This window comes from Trachypithecus francoisi, unplaced genomic scaffold, assembly GCF_009764315.1.
Source record: "Trachypithecus francoisi isolate TF-2019V2 unplaced genomic scaffold, Tfra_2.0 Lachesis_group3, whole genome shotgun sequence".
In the NCBI taxonomy this organism is placed as follows: domain Eukaryota; kingdom Metazoa; phylum Chordata; class Mammalia; order Primates; family Cercopithecidae; genus Trachypithecus; species Trachypithecus francoisi.
In genome coordinates this window covers 75,461,915-75,475,841 of record NW_022681468.1, presented here as the reverse complement: position 1 = coordinate 75,475,841, position 13,927 = coordinate 75,461,915, and the positions used below count along the sequence as shown (strand labels likewise).

Sequence of the window (13,927 nt, the reverse complement as noted above, 5' to 3'; positions counted from 1 at the left end):
TGTACTGATCCGTTAGGTAATTCAATGCTATTAGATGTGAGAATGATCTGGTGGCAACATCAATCGCAGCCACAAAGGTCAGAGTTATTTAGTGCCCCTCACCCCCTAGCATTTCCAGTCCTTCCTTTAGTTTCTGGAAGTTTCCAGATAGATGTCTCTTCAGAAGCTTAAGAGGTTTTGGATGAAAGATATACTGTTGTCCTCGATAAAGGAAAAGATATTGTTGTTTCAATAATCTCACAGGACAATACTTAATAATCTCGTAAAGTGAGCCCTTATCAGAGGGGGAAATAAAATTTATTGCCTTCTAACACTTACCATCAAATAGTTTATTTGAGACCAGGAATTGGTCAGACCATTTATTTTGAACTTTTGGCTGAATACGGGTGAACCTGGCTTTTTGTTTTCCCCAAACCCGGGACAGAAAGAAATTAAAAGCCCTGACTGTGCCGGGATAGGACTGAGGAGGCCCAGGAAAGGCTGCACTAAGTATTTGGAGGATTTGTTTGTTTTCCTTCTTGCTGGTGCTGCTGTTTCCTCAAGGATGAAGGGAAAGATAAAACCCTCCCGGCTCGGTTCGTGCTTTCATTAGCCCCATTCCTCGAAGGTGACGAAACTTCAGCACATCTCTGTCCATTTCTGAAACAAGAGGATTCCCTCAAGAGCAAATAGGCGGAAACAACGACCCCGAGCGCGGAGTTTTTCTGAGCTCCTAAATAGGGAGACCAGACAAAACAAACAAGCCAAGGCGACACAGCCAGGTTACCTCCGGGCAGGAGGGCGGGAGCGCAAAAACCCTTCCACACAACCAGCGCCTCCTAGGGTTCCGCCCCCGGGGGCGGGGCTGACCGCTCTTTCCGGGTTTGCGAGCGGAAGTGGGCGAATTTGAATCCTGTGGGCCGTTGAATGTGGCTGCTCGCGATCGGCGTGCGGCGACGCAGAGCGGGCCAGGAAAAGTGGCACTGACGCTCTGGAACTTCTGCCCAGCTCGCCTTGGTGAGTAAATGGTGAACGAGAAGACGCAGAGCGTTCCAGAGTGAGAAGCGGGACCGTGGGGTGGGACAGGGTGTCAGGAGGCCGGACGGCGCAGCAGGGGCCTCGCAGTGGTTTTAGGGAAGTCTGGTGCTGGGTCCGGGCCTGGAGACTTTGGGTATTCGGGGCACTGGGGGCGTTTGCCGATCAGCGCTCTCGACTGTTGCGCACACCAGCCAGCCCTCAGTGTTGAGGATTCGGAGGCCCTGCCGGTCCCCCACGAGTAAACCTTGTTTATACGCATCCTCCGTGGCTTTTTTTTTAACCCGTAGTTTATTATATCCACCAATTCGACTCGAATGCTGAAGCTTCAACAGTCGTTAAATCTCACTGTGAAAGCGTTGCCACGTTTAAACAAATCTCTTTTTATGAAAGATGGAAGATTGGGGCAGGTTTAGAATGAAAAGATGCTCTACGTGGCTCCGAGTTCCTACTAAGAGAGATACCCGGAAAACCTTGATTAACTCTGGACTGCAGGAAAGTGACAGTCTTTGAAATGCCTGGGTGGCATTTAAACTGAAATTCGAGTATCCTTTGTATTTAAAACCCGGATATTTTTCTTTCACAGTTGGTATTTTTCATGTACCGCAAAAATCCGAGACTCTTGCTCATTTAAACCGGCTATAGTAACAGCGGTGGTGATTCTCTAGGGTCTTAGTTTGCAAACAATAGGGATAAGGTTCAGTTCCACCGCCCTGCCTTTTCGCCTCCCTCATTCATTGGCCAACTGGGTTATTATGGAGTCTTTTTGGAAGTACTCCACTAATGCTTTGAGCGTCTGTTTTCTTTGGGTTTTATTATTTTGGGCTTTTTTATTTTTACTGATGAACTATCTGAAATATGGAACTCTGTCTAACCCAGTAGTAAAGTTATGCCTTCTGGAATGGTTTAAAAGTGTGCCATAAACGTAAACTATAAATGGGAACTTTAAATGTGTACAAGTTTTATATCTTTATTAAAAATCGTCAGTTTTGTGTAGCTGAATACGAAAAGATATTTTAAGTTCCTCTTAAGATTTTAACACCAGGATATTGTACCATGTAAATGTATAAATATCTTTTTAGAAGTAGGACTTCATAATAATCAGAATAAAGACATTCCTTCCTCCAGTGCTGGCTATTCCAGCACACCCATTCTTCCTGCTATTGAACTTTTGTTTTAAGTGTTAGCCAGGAAGAATAGATGTAAATACTCGGTGTTTAGGATAGTTAAAATATGAGCATTTTTCATATAGTGTCTTTGTAACAAAGACATTGGCTATACTTCTCTAAGCCTTTCTGCTCAATTCAGTGCTGTCAACAAATGGTAATTTTTAAAAATTGATCGCTATATCCTAATCTCTTTCTTATTTTTCTACCTGTATTATTTTCATTGAATTTTTGCTCTTTCTTAAATCAGTGAGTTTCAGAATTTATTGTGTATACATTACCTTGAAGGATTTGTTCAATACTGATTCTTGCACTCCAGATCTCAGATTCCGAATCAGTAGGTCTGGAGGATGACATTGAAGAGTCTGCATATTTAACTGAAAGGTTAGAAAATTCTGTGAGTTTTAAAAACACTGATTTGATCTTTCCTAGAGAGGCATTATAATGTGTTGATTAAAGACCTGGAACTGGGGCCAGATTGCCTTGGTTTGAAGCCCATCTCCACCACTTGATAGCTAGGTGACCCTTAGCAAGCTGTTTAACCTCTCTCTGTGCTTCATTTCCCTTTACCATATAATGGGGTTACCTACTTTGTAGATTTATTGTGAGGGTTGAATGAGTTAATATATACAAAGACTTTAGAATAGTGTGTGCCACATAGCAGATGATACATAAGTCTCCAATTACATTGAGTTACTAAACTGTAAAAACCACATCACATACATTGATTAATCTTTACAATATCGCTGAGGTAGTTATTATCTTTAAATAAGAAAACAGGCTAAGAGTGGCTCAGTAATTTGTTCTCACACAACTGATAACACATTGGAACTGAAGTCGGAAATTAGATTTAACTCAAAAGTTTATGCTTTTTTAAAAAAGTAGTATTTCTTGCCTCTCTTCAGTCTCCCTCCAGATGTTGCTCCATAAAAATCTCTGATGGCTTCCCATTGTCTACCGTATATAATTCAAATTTCTTAGCTTTCCTTTTTATTTACAGAGCCCTTCGGAGTCTGGTACCAACTTCTCTTCCCAAGGACCATCTTCATAATATTATGCCACTCTCTTCCAACCTGCTGATGTTCCATCAATACTACTAGAATCCTCCAAATCTATCTCTTACTACATATTTATACATATTTAGCCATTGGCCTTTTTATTTCCCCATAAGATTTTACTCAAATGGGTTTAAAGACTTCTCCAGGCCATGATTCTTCGTCGGTGCAGTTTGCTTATAAATATATAGTGCAAGACTGCCCTTGTCCTTTTAATTTTTATGTCTACAGTGCACAGTGCAGAACAGTGAGTGTCATGATACTCTAAAACTGTGTATTTTGTGAGTACTTATTATTTTAACAATTTAACACATTTTGTCTTAGGTTAATGACCGAAAAAAGTTGTTGCTTTTTTTTTTTTTTAAGGCTTGGCTTTTTTCTGAGGTTGTAGCATATAATTCTTTGTAGTTTAGTAGAGATTTTAGTGATAGCATATGGTTTATAAACTTAATATGGAAAAATAAGTATTGAAATTATAGGCTCAGAAGACATTTCAAGTGGGAAAAAATCAGGAGCAATGTTTGTTAATATTCATGAATTTAAAATGCTTTATGCATATTTTCTCACTTAATTCTCACAACTATTTTATTATCTCTGTATTAAGATGAAGAAACTGAGGCACCAAAATATTTAGTAACTTTTAAAATGTGTTTTTAAAATACTTAACTTCCTCTTGGTACAGTTTTTGTTTTTGTTTTTTAATTATAAGAGTGGTATATGTTAGGTGTAATAAGAAGTATCTTAATTCAAAATGTTAGGAATTAAAAAACAGAAAACTTTTCCTTTTCAGTTTGAACAGTTAAGACAGTTACCTAATTTCCTTGCCCACAGCTTTTCTTTATAAACACCTGTCCAACAATGTAGGGACATCATTCTCATGACCAGTGGGTAGGGTTGGTCTAAGGAACATAAAGCCCATCCCATACCACTTCCCCAACAAAAGTGGTACAGGTATTTGTATCGGAGCTGCCTATCTGATGCAGGCTAGACCATTCTAGACCATTCATGTGATTTCTTGATTTTGGAGTTGGGATATCACAAGACTATTGGAAGCCAAGCTGGAAAGGTCTTATGTGTTGCTATGACAGTGGGATCATGAAGAAACATGAAAATGGACATATGGAGCCAATGGGTGTCAGGGTGGGGCAGGGGAGGGGAGGATGACACCTGTTTCCTGAGGACTAATTATATATTTATAACTTAATGTAAACTTGTAACTTTGTTGCCTCTGTGTGTGTGTGTGTGTGTGTGTGTGTGTGTGTGTGAGTGATATGGAGTCTCACTCTGTTGTCCAGGCTGGAATGCAGTGGTGCGATCTTGACTCACTACAACCTCCGCCTGTCCAGTTCCAGTGATTCTCCTGTCTCACCCTCCCGAGTAGTGGATTACAGGCAGCCGCCACCACGCCCAGATACTTTTTGTGATTTTAGTAGAGGCAGGGTTTCGCCATGTTGGTCAGGTTGGTCTCAAATTCCTGACCTCAGGTGATCTGCCCGCCTAGGCTTCCCAAAGTGCTGGGATTACAGGCGTGAGCCACCGTGCCCAGCCACTGCTTTTTATCTTACACTTATCTTTTTGTTTTAAATAAAAATTGTTAACTTTTAAACAAGTATCTGGTATACAATTTGTATGCAATAAAAGTCACCCATTTTAGGGGTGTAGTGCAATGAGTTTTAGTAAATGTATTCTCTTGTATGAATATACCACAGTTTGTTTTATCCATATACCATTGTTACAGTTTTTAGTTGTCACAAATAAAGTATTGACCTTTGTGATATCTTTTGTGAATAGTGCTGCTATGAATATATGTATGCAAGTTTTTGTTTGAATTGAAACATTTCAGTTCTTTTGGTTATATACCTAATGGAATTGCTGGGTGATATGGTAGTCTTGTTTAATATGTTGTGGAATTGCCAAACTGTTTTCCATCCTTGCTGCATCATTTCACTTTCCCACTAGCAATATGTAAGGGTTCTAATTTCTCCATATCATTGTTAACACTTACTATTTTAGTTTGTAAAAATAATTATTATAGCTACCGTAGTGGACGTGGAGTGGTATTTCATTGAGGCTTTGATTTACCTATCACTAATATAATGAGCGTTTTTTCTTTTTTTTTTTTTTTTTTTTTTTTTGAGACGGAGTCTCGCTCTGTCGCCCAGGCTGGAGTGCAGTGGCCGGATCTCAGCTCACTGCCAGCTCCGCCTCCCGGGTTTACACCATTCTCCTGCCTCAGCCTCCCGAGTAGCTGCCATTCTCCTGCCTCAGCCTCCCGAGTAGCTGGGATTACAGGCGCCCGCCACCTCGCCCGGCTAGTTTTTTGTATTTTTTTAGTAGAGACGGGGTTTCACCGTGCTCGCCAGGATGGTCTCGATCTCCTGACCTCGTGATCCGCCCGTCTCGGCCTCCCAAAGTGCTGGGATTACAGGCTTGAGCCACCGCGCCCGACTAATGAGCGTTTTTTTATGTGCTTGTTGGCCATTTGAATATTTTCTTTGGATAACTGTCTATTCAGATATTTTGTTCATTTTTAAGTTGGATTACTTGTCTTTTTATTGTCGCATTGTAAGAGTTTCTAATGTATTCTAGGTACTAGACCCTTATCAGGTTATATGATTTCTGAATATTTTTTCCCATTCTGTAGATTGTCATTAGATGCATAAGTTTTATATTTTGGTAAAGTTCAATTTATTGTTTTCTTGTTCTTGTGCTTTTGTTGTCATATCTCAGAAACCATTGCCAAATACAAGGTCATGAAAATTTACCCCTAGATTTTCATTTAAGAGATTTATAGTTCCGTCTTTTACATTTAGGTCTTGATCCATTTCGAGTTGATTTTTTTAATGCGTGTGAGGTAGGGGTTCAGCTTCATTCCTTTTTTTTTTTTTTTTTTTTTTGAGATGGAGTCTCGCTCTGTCACCCAGGCTGAAGTGCAATGGTGCAATCTCGGCTCACTGGAAGCTCCGCCTCCTGGGTTCATGCCATTCTCCTGCCTCAGCCTCACAAGTAGCTGGGACTATAGGCACCCACCACTACACCCGGCTAGTTTTTTTGTATTTTTAGTAGAGACTGGGTTTCACCACGTTATCCAGGATGGTCTCAATCTCCTGAGCTCATGATCTGCCTGCCTCGGCCTCCCAAAGTGCTGGGATTACAGGCGTGAGCCACCACACCCGGCCAACTTCATTCCTTTTTACATGGTTATCTGGTCGTCCTAGGACCATTTGTTGAAGAGACTGTTTTCTTCCCATTTAGTGGTCTTGGCACCCTTATTGAAAATCAGTTTACTATAGAGAATGTGAGTTTATTTATTGACTCTTTCTTCTTTTCCATTGATGTGTATGTCTGTCCTTGTGCCAGTACCACATTGTCTTGATTACTGTGGATTTGTAGTAAGTTTGGAATTGGAAAATTTGAATCTTCCAGCTTTTTCTTTTTGGGGATCATTTTGACTATTCAGGATTCCTTGCAGTTTAGGCTTAACTTTTCCATTCCTGCAAAAAAGGCCATTGGGATTTTGACAGGAATTGTATTAAATCTATAAATTGCTTTGGGGAGTATAACCATCTTAATGATACAGTTTTTCAACCCATGGATGCAAAATGTCTTTTCATTTATTTAGGGTTCTTTAATTTCTTTCAGCACTGTTTTGTAGTTTTCAGTGCACAAATCTTGCACCACCAGGGTTAAATTTATTACTAAGTAATTTTTATGCTATTGTAACTGGATTTGTTTACTTAATTTCCTTTTTGAATCGTTCATTGTTGTATAGAAATACAACTGATATTTGTGTGTTGATCTTGCATCCTGTAACTTAGCTGAATTCGTTTAGTAGCTCTAACAGTTTTTTTGTGAATTCTCTAGGAAATTCTACATATAAGATCATGCCTTCTTTGAATAGAGTTACTTCTTGCTTTCTTGCTTTATTATTCTGAATAGACCTTCTGGTTCAGTGTTGAGTAGAAGTGGTGGAAGTGTGTGTCTTTGTTTTGTTACAGATCTTAGGTGGAAAGTGTGCAGTCTTTCACCAATAATTTTGTTAATTACAGGTTTTTCCATAGATGCTGAGGAAGTTCCCTTATATTCCTAAATGTTTGAGTGTATTTATCATTGAGTATTGTATTTTGTCAGATGCTTTTTCTGCATCTATTGAGATGAGCATGTGACCTTTTCCTTTTTCTCAATTAAAATGCTATATTATATTGATTGATTTCCATATGTTGAACCACCTTTGCATTTCTGGGATAAATCCCACTTGATTGTGGTACAAAATTTTCTTTATCAGAATTCAGTTTGCTGGCAGTTTGTTAAGGATATATGTATCTATGTTCATAAGAGATATTGGCTTGTAGTTTTCTTTTCTGTGATGTCTTTTTCTGGCTTTGGTATCAGGGTATTGGTGGCTTCATAAAATGAGTTAGGAAGTGTCCTCATATCTTTTGGAGGGGTTTGAGAAAGAATGGGTGCCAATTTTTCTTTAAAGGTTTAGTAGGGTTTCAGCTACTCGGGAGACTGAGGCAGGAGAATTGCTTTAACCCGGGATGCGGAGGTTACAGTGAGTCAAGATAGCGCCACTGTACTCCAGCCTGGGCGACAGAGTGAGACTCCGTCTCGGGGGGATACAAAAAAAAAGGTTTAATAGGGTTCACCAGTGAACCCATCTGGGCTAGGACTTTTATTTGTTGGGAAGTTTTTCATTAGTGATTCAATCCCTTGTTTGTAGATTTGTTGAAATTTTCTATTTCTTCTTGTCACTTTTTGTTTATTTAACCTATTGTTTTAATTTGTTAACTAACTTCTTAGAGTACAATTGTTCGTAATAGTCCCATTTAATTCTTTTTATTTCTATTAGGTCTGTAGCAGTGTCCCACTTTGATTTCTTCTGATTTAGTAATTTGAGTCTTCTTTTTTCTCTGGCTCATCTAACTAAACATTTTCAATTTTGTCGATCTTTTCAAGCAATTTTTATTTCATTGATTCTCAATTTAAAATTTTTTATTATGTTATCTGGACTCTAAATTATTTCCTTCCTTCTGCTAGCTTTGGGTTTAGTTTGGTCTTTTTCTAGTTTCTTTGGGCAAAAAGTTGAGACATTGTTTTGGGGGCTTGATTTTATTTGTCTCTAAGTATTTTCTAATTTCCTTGTGATTTCTTTTTTGACGTTTTGTCTATTTAAAGTTGTGTTATTTAATCTGCATGTGTTTCTCAATTTTCCAGTTTTCCTTTTCTTACTGATTTCTGGTTTCATTCTGTAGTTATTGGAGAAGATATTTTGTGTGATTTCAGTCTTGTAAAATGTATTATTTTGTGGTCTAACATATGGTTGTCCATGGATATTGTTCCACGTGCATTTGAGAAGAATTTTTCATTCTGTTGTTGTAGGGTGTATATGTCTGTTAAGTCTAAACTATTTCTCCTTTCATTTCTGTCAAATTTTGCCTCATATATTTTGGGGCTCTTATTAGGTGGGTTTGTGTTTGTAATTGTCATGTCTTCTTGATGTCATGTCTTCTATAATTGTCATGTCTTAATGGATTGAGCTTTTTAGTCAGTCTTTAATGTCCTTTGAGTCCTTTAACAATCTTCAACTTAAAACCTATTTTGTCTGATATTAGTATAAACACCCAAGCTTACTTTTGATTACTGTTTGTATGAAGTATCTTATTCTGTCCTTTTACTTTCCATCTATTTGTGTTTTGTGATCTATAGCTTGACTCTAGTAGATAGTGTATGTATGGATTTAAAAAAAATTCATTCTGTCAACCTTTGCCTTTTAATTGAAGAGCGTAATTCATTTACATTTAATTACTGTTAAAGAAGAATTTCTGCCATTTTAGTATTTGTTTTCTATATGTCATATGTTTTCTGTTCCTCATGTCCTTCATTATTGCCTTTTGTTGACTTGATTTGTATAGTGTACCATTTTTATTCCCTTCTCATTACCTTTTCTGCACGTATTTTTTAGTTATATTCTTAGTGGCTATCTTGGGGATTACAATTAATATCTTAAACTTATAACAACCTAGTTTGAATTAGTACCCACTTAGCTTTCATAGTATACAAAAATTACACTTCTGTTTATCTCATCCTTATTCCTAAATGTTACTGTGTCAAATTACATTTTTATATTTTTTGCTAATTTTACATTTATACATAATGTGCCCAATAACATTGCTTTATATTTATTTTACGTGTTTTTCTTTTAAATTATATAGAAAAAAGAGAATTACCAAAAGTGCAATAATACTACTGGCTTATATATTTACTTCTGTAGTTACCTTTACTGGTGTTTTTATTTCTCATATGACTTTGAGTTACTGTCTGGTGTCCCATTAGCATCTCTAGTAGATCTACTAAAAGATTCCCTTTCACCCTAGACCCCAGGTCTACCAGACCTGAGAAACAGCCATTCTTATCTGTCTCCTGGATGATTTTCCAAAGAATATAATGTAAACTTTTAGGAAACTTTTTATTGAGGTATAATATATGTGCCAAATAAATTTTAAGTACAAAATTATGTTCATTGTAAAAAAAATTCAAACAATGCCAAAATTTATAAGAAATTAAAAGAAAAAGCCCCTACCCCATTCTCTCTTCCCAGGGATAACCACCATTAACAGTTAGGGACCTAGAAACTTTATGGTCTTTCTTGATCTCAGAAACTTCTGCTCTTTCTGAATTCCTTTCACCCTTCCTTCTCTCCATCGAATGACTTGTTCTACTTTACGTATAAGAACCCTAATAGGTAAGTATTATCATCTCCATTGGACACAAGGCAGAGCCAGGAGTTCAAACACAAAATGTATGATTCAAGTGTAGTGTTCTTTCTACCATGTTCCTCTGCGTGGGTCCTGTCTAGAATCTTAGAGTTTAATTGCTCTGTCACATAAGGTAGCAGATACATTGTCCTGTTAAGATATAACTGAGGCCTTATTTTTTTTAGACGGGAGAAGACCTGGTCCTGTGGCAGCTGTGACAGAATAGTCTTTATGGCCTGAACTGTAGTAAAAAAGATGCCACCTGGTTTAAGAAGGGTAGTTTGGATTGGGCTGGTTATTTAGAGCCTGACTTGGTCAGTGGAAGGGGCTAGGACTGGAATAAGAGCTGCCCACTGGGTCAGGGTTAGGACCAGCTGGTGAAGGGGGGGATTATATTACTGTCTGATTATCCAATCCAAGGAGATTTATATAATCCAACCAAATGGCAGAATCAGCAAGAGCAACTTCCAGAAGAAATTCCTGACATGCCCCAGACATCCCAGGCTTTCACACGCTGTTGTGCCTTTGTGCACACTCTACTTAGAATGCTTTTTCTGCCTTGTCTGCTCAGCATATTTATCTTTCACAATTACGTTATAATATCACCACCTCTATAAGACTACACTGCATGTATGTGAAATATTTGTTTACTTGCCTGCCTCCCATGTGAGTATGTGTACTGATCTTCACTATTGAAACATAGTTTTGCTGCAGATAGGATTCTTTGCTGACAGGTTTGGGTTTTTTTCCTGTCTTTCAGCACTTTAAATGTGTCATCTCACTGTCTTCTGGAACTCTATGGTTTCTAATGAGAAATTGGCTCTTAATCTTACTGGGGATATTTTGTATGTGTTAATCACTTCTTTCTTGCTGCTTTCAAGATTCTTTGTCTTTGTTTTTGTCAGTTGGACTATACTGTGTCTCAATGTGGAACTCCTAGAATTTGTCCTGATTAAAGATCTTGAGCTTCTTAAAAAAATGTATAGGCGGGGCGTGGTGGCTCAAGCCTGTAATCCCAGCACTTTGGGAGGCCGAGACGGGCGGATCACGAGGTCAGGAGATTGAGACCATCCTGGCTAATACGGTGAAACCCCGTCTCTACTTAAAAATACAAAAAACTAGCCGGGCGACGAGGCGGGCGCCTGTAGTCCCAGCTACTCGGGAGGCTGAGGCAGGAGAATGGCATAAACCCGGGAGGCGGAGCTTGCGGTGAGCTGAGATCCGGCCACTGCACTCCAGCCTGGGTGGCAGAGCAAGACTCCGTCTCAAAAAAAAAAAAAAAGTATAGATTGAAGTCTTACATGTATAGATTTCAGTCTTACATGAAATTTGGGAAGGTTTTGGCTATTATTTCTTCAAACATTCTTTCTGTTCCACTTTCTGTGGTCCTTCTTGGACTCCCATTAAGCATATATTGGTATGCTTGATAGTATCTCGTAGTCTCTTGGGCTCTGTTTCTTTTTCATTTTTTTTCTTCCTGCTCTTCAGTCTGGATAATTTCAACTAACCTGTCTTCAAGTTCACTGATTCTTTCTCCTGCCTGCTCAAACGTGCTGTTAAACCTCTATAATGAATTTATTATTTCAGTTATTATACTTTACAGCTGCAGAATTTCTATTTCCTTTTTTATAATTTCTGCTTCTTTATTGACATGCTCTATTTGTTGAGACATTGTTGATTGTGAGTTTTTTGCCAGGTTTTTCTGTGTTTCTAGGGAAGTACAGACCTGCAGAGCCCCTTGCTCCACCATTTTTGTTGATGTGTTCTGTATTACTGAGTTTGAAGAGTTTTTCAAAAAATATATTGTGGCTCTAACTAAGTCCTTTATCAGATTATGATTTGCAAATACTTTCTCAGTCTGAGGCTTGTCTTATTCTCTTAACAGTGTCTTTTGATGAGCAGATGATACTAACTTTAAGTGTAGTTTGTCTTTTTTTGTCTTGTGCTTTTGGTATTGTATCTAAGAAATCTTATATAACATAAAGTCACAGAAATTTTCTCCTGTGTGTTTTTTCTAGAAATTTTATAGTTTTACATTTTGTAGTTTTACATTTTGTATTTAGAACTGTAATTCATTTTGAGTTCATTTTTTGTGAGACTTAAGTGTTCTTGTGGGTGTTGTAGTGTTTTTTTTTTTTCTATTTTAATTTGCATTTCCTTTATGACCAGTCATGTTCATATTTTCTTTTGCTTGTTGGCTATGTTGGGGTTTTTTTTTTTTTTTTTTAAGTGTCTGGTCAAATCTTTTGTCCATTTTGTTCATTTTATTGTGATGTCTTCTGTTTGAGTTGTAAGCATTCTTTATACATTATGGATATAAATCCTTTGTCAGATGTATGTTTTGCCAGTGTTTTTTCCCCATCTGTGTTTTGCCTTTTTCCTTGCTTAACTATGTCTTTTGATTAGAAAGTTGTTAATTTTGATGTTTAATTCATCAGTGTTTTCTGTGATTCAGTTTCCTCAGAAATCTTTGCCAAACCCCAAGATCATGAAGAATCTTCCCTGTGTTTTCTTTTAGAAGTTTTTTTTTTCTTGTGATCCAATTTGAATTAAGTTTTAATATATGAGGTCAATGTTCTTCCCCCACCCTCTGCCCAAAACATTAAGTTATTTCAATACTATTTATTGAATAGACTACCATTTGAATACAGTGAATTACCTTGGTATCTTTGTTGAAAAGCAATTGTCTGGGTCTGTTTCTGGCCTTTCCCTGGTGTTCTATTGAGCTATATATCTGACTTTTCCCTTATGTTCTATTGAGCTATATGTCTGTTTTGATTAATATAGCTGTATAAGAAGGCATGAAATCACATAGTTGGAGACCACTGACTTTTTCTTTTTAAAAACGTTTTTGCTATTACAAGGTCTTCGCATTTTTATATAGGTTTTAGAATCAGCATGCCAGTTTCTTAAAAAAAAAAAACCTGCTGGGGGATTTTGGTTGGGATTGATCTTTCATTTCTCTCAGCAATGTTTTGTAGCTTTTCAGAGTGTAGTCTTTTTGCATATCTTTTACTAAGTTTTTACCCATTGCGAATAGAATTGTTCTCTAATTTTCTGATTAATTCTTGCTGCTATACAAATTTGCCTTGTTTCATTAGAACTTGTTAAAGTCACTTGTTCTTGTAAATGTGTTGGTAGGATTTTCTATGTAGATGACCATATGTGAAAACAGTTTTACTTCATCCTTCACAGTTTTGTCTTCTTTTCCCTTGGAGTACACTGTTGAATCAGAGATTAAGGTGAACATTTGTGGATTCCCTTTGCTAGGTTGAAAAAATTTATTTTACCCACAGTTTACTTTACAGTTTTGTTATGATTGGATATTGACATTTGACAGATGCCCTTTTGTATCTGTTGAGATTGCCTCACAGTACAATGTGGAAATTAATGCACATTTGTAGATGCCCTTTATTAGGTTGAGAAAATTCCCGTCTGGTTTCTGGTTTGTTTTACAGTTTTACCATGATTGGTTGTTGTATTTTGTCAGATGCTCTTTCTGCATCTATTGAGATAATAATACTTTTTTCCCCTTTATTTTATTAACATGGTGTATTACTTTAATTTTCAGATGATATCTAATCTTATATTTCTAAGATAAACCCAGTTAAGATATATTATCCTTTTTTTTTTAATTAAAAGAAAAACTACCGATGATTGACTAAATTTGCCAGGTACTCTCTCGTGGCATTTATGTGTTGCTTCTAATTCTTACAATAACCTGTAATTAGCTTCTAGCTTGAGGGATGATAAAATTGAGGCTGAGGTCTCAGGAAAAAATATATAGAACACGAAGGAAAGTCTAAACTTCATACCTTCAATGCTGTTTCTACTATACTATGCTACTTTTTGTAATAATTTATAGTTAAAAAATATTGAAGATCATATTGATGTTTTATGTACTTTTTTTTTTTTTCATGGAGGTCTCACTGTG

The 13,927-nt window shown here is 37.3% G+C and overlaps 1 protein-coding gene and 1 long non-coding RNA gene across 2 annotated transcripts in view; one reads left to right on the top strand and one right to left on the bottom strand.

The window, feature by feature from the left end:
• Window positions 1–345: 345 nt before the first annotated feature.
• Window positions 346–860, bottom strand: LOC117069862. Its single transcript, XR_004431690.1, has 2 exons — window positions 767–860; window positions 346–639 (listed from the first exon to the last, which is right to left on the bottom strand). It is a non-coding gene; the product is annotated as an uncharacterized LOC117069862 (long non-coding RNA).
• Window positions 860–13,927, top strand: part of G2E3 (G2/M-phase specific E3 ubiquitin protein ligase) — a 61,583-nt gene continuing 48,515 nt past the window's right edge. The window contains exon 1 of the mRNA XM_033188357.1: window positions 860–996. The gene's annotated coding sequence lies outside the window, so the exon portion shown is untranslated. The remainder of the gene's footprint in view (window positions 997–13,927) is intronic.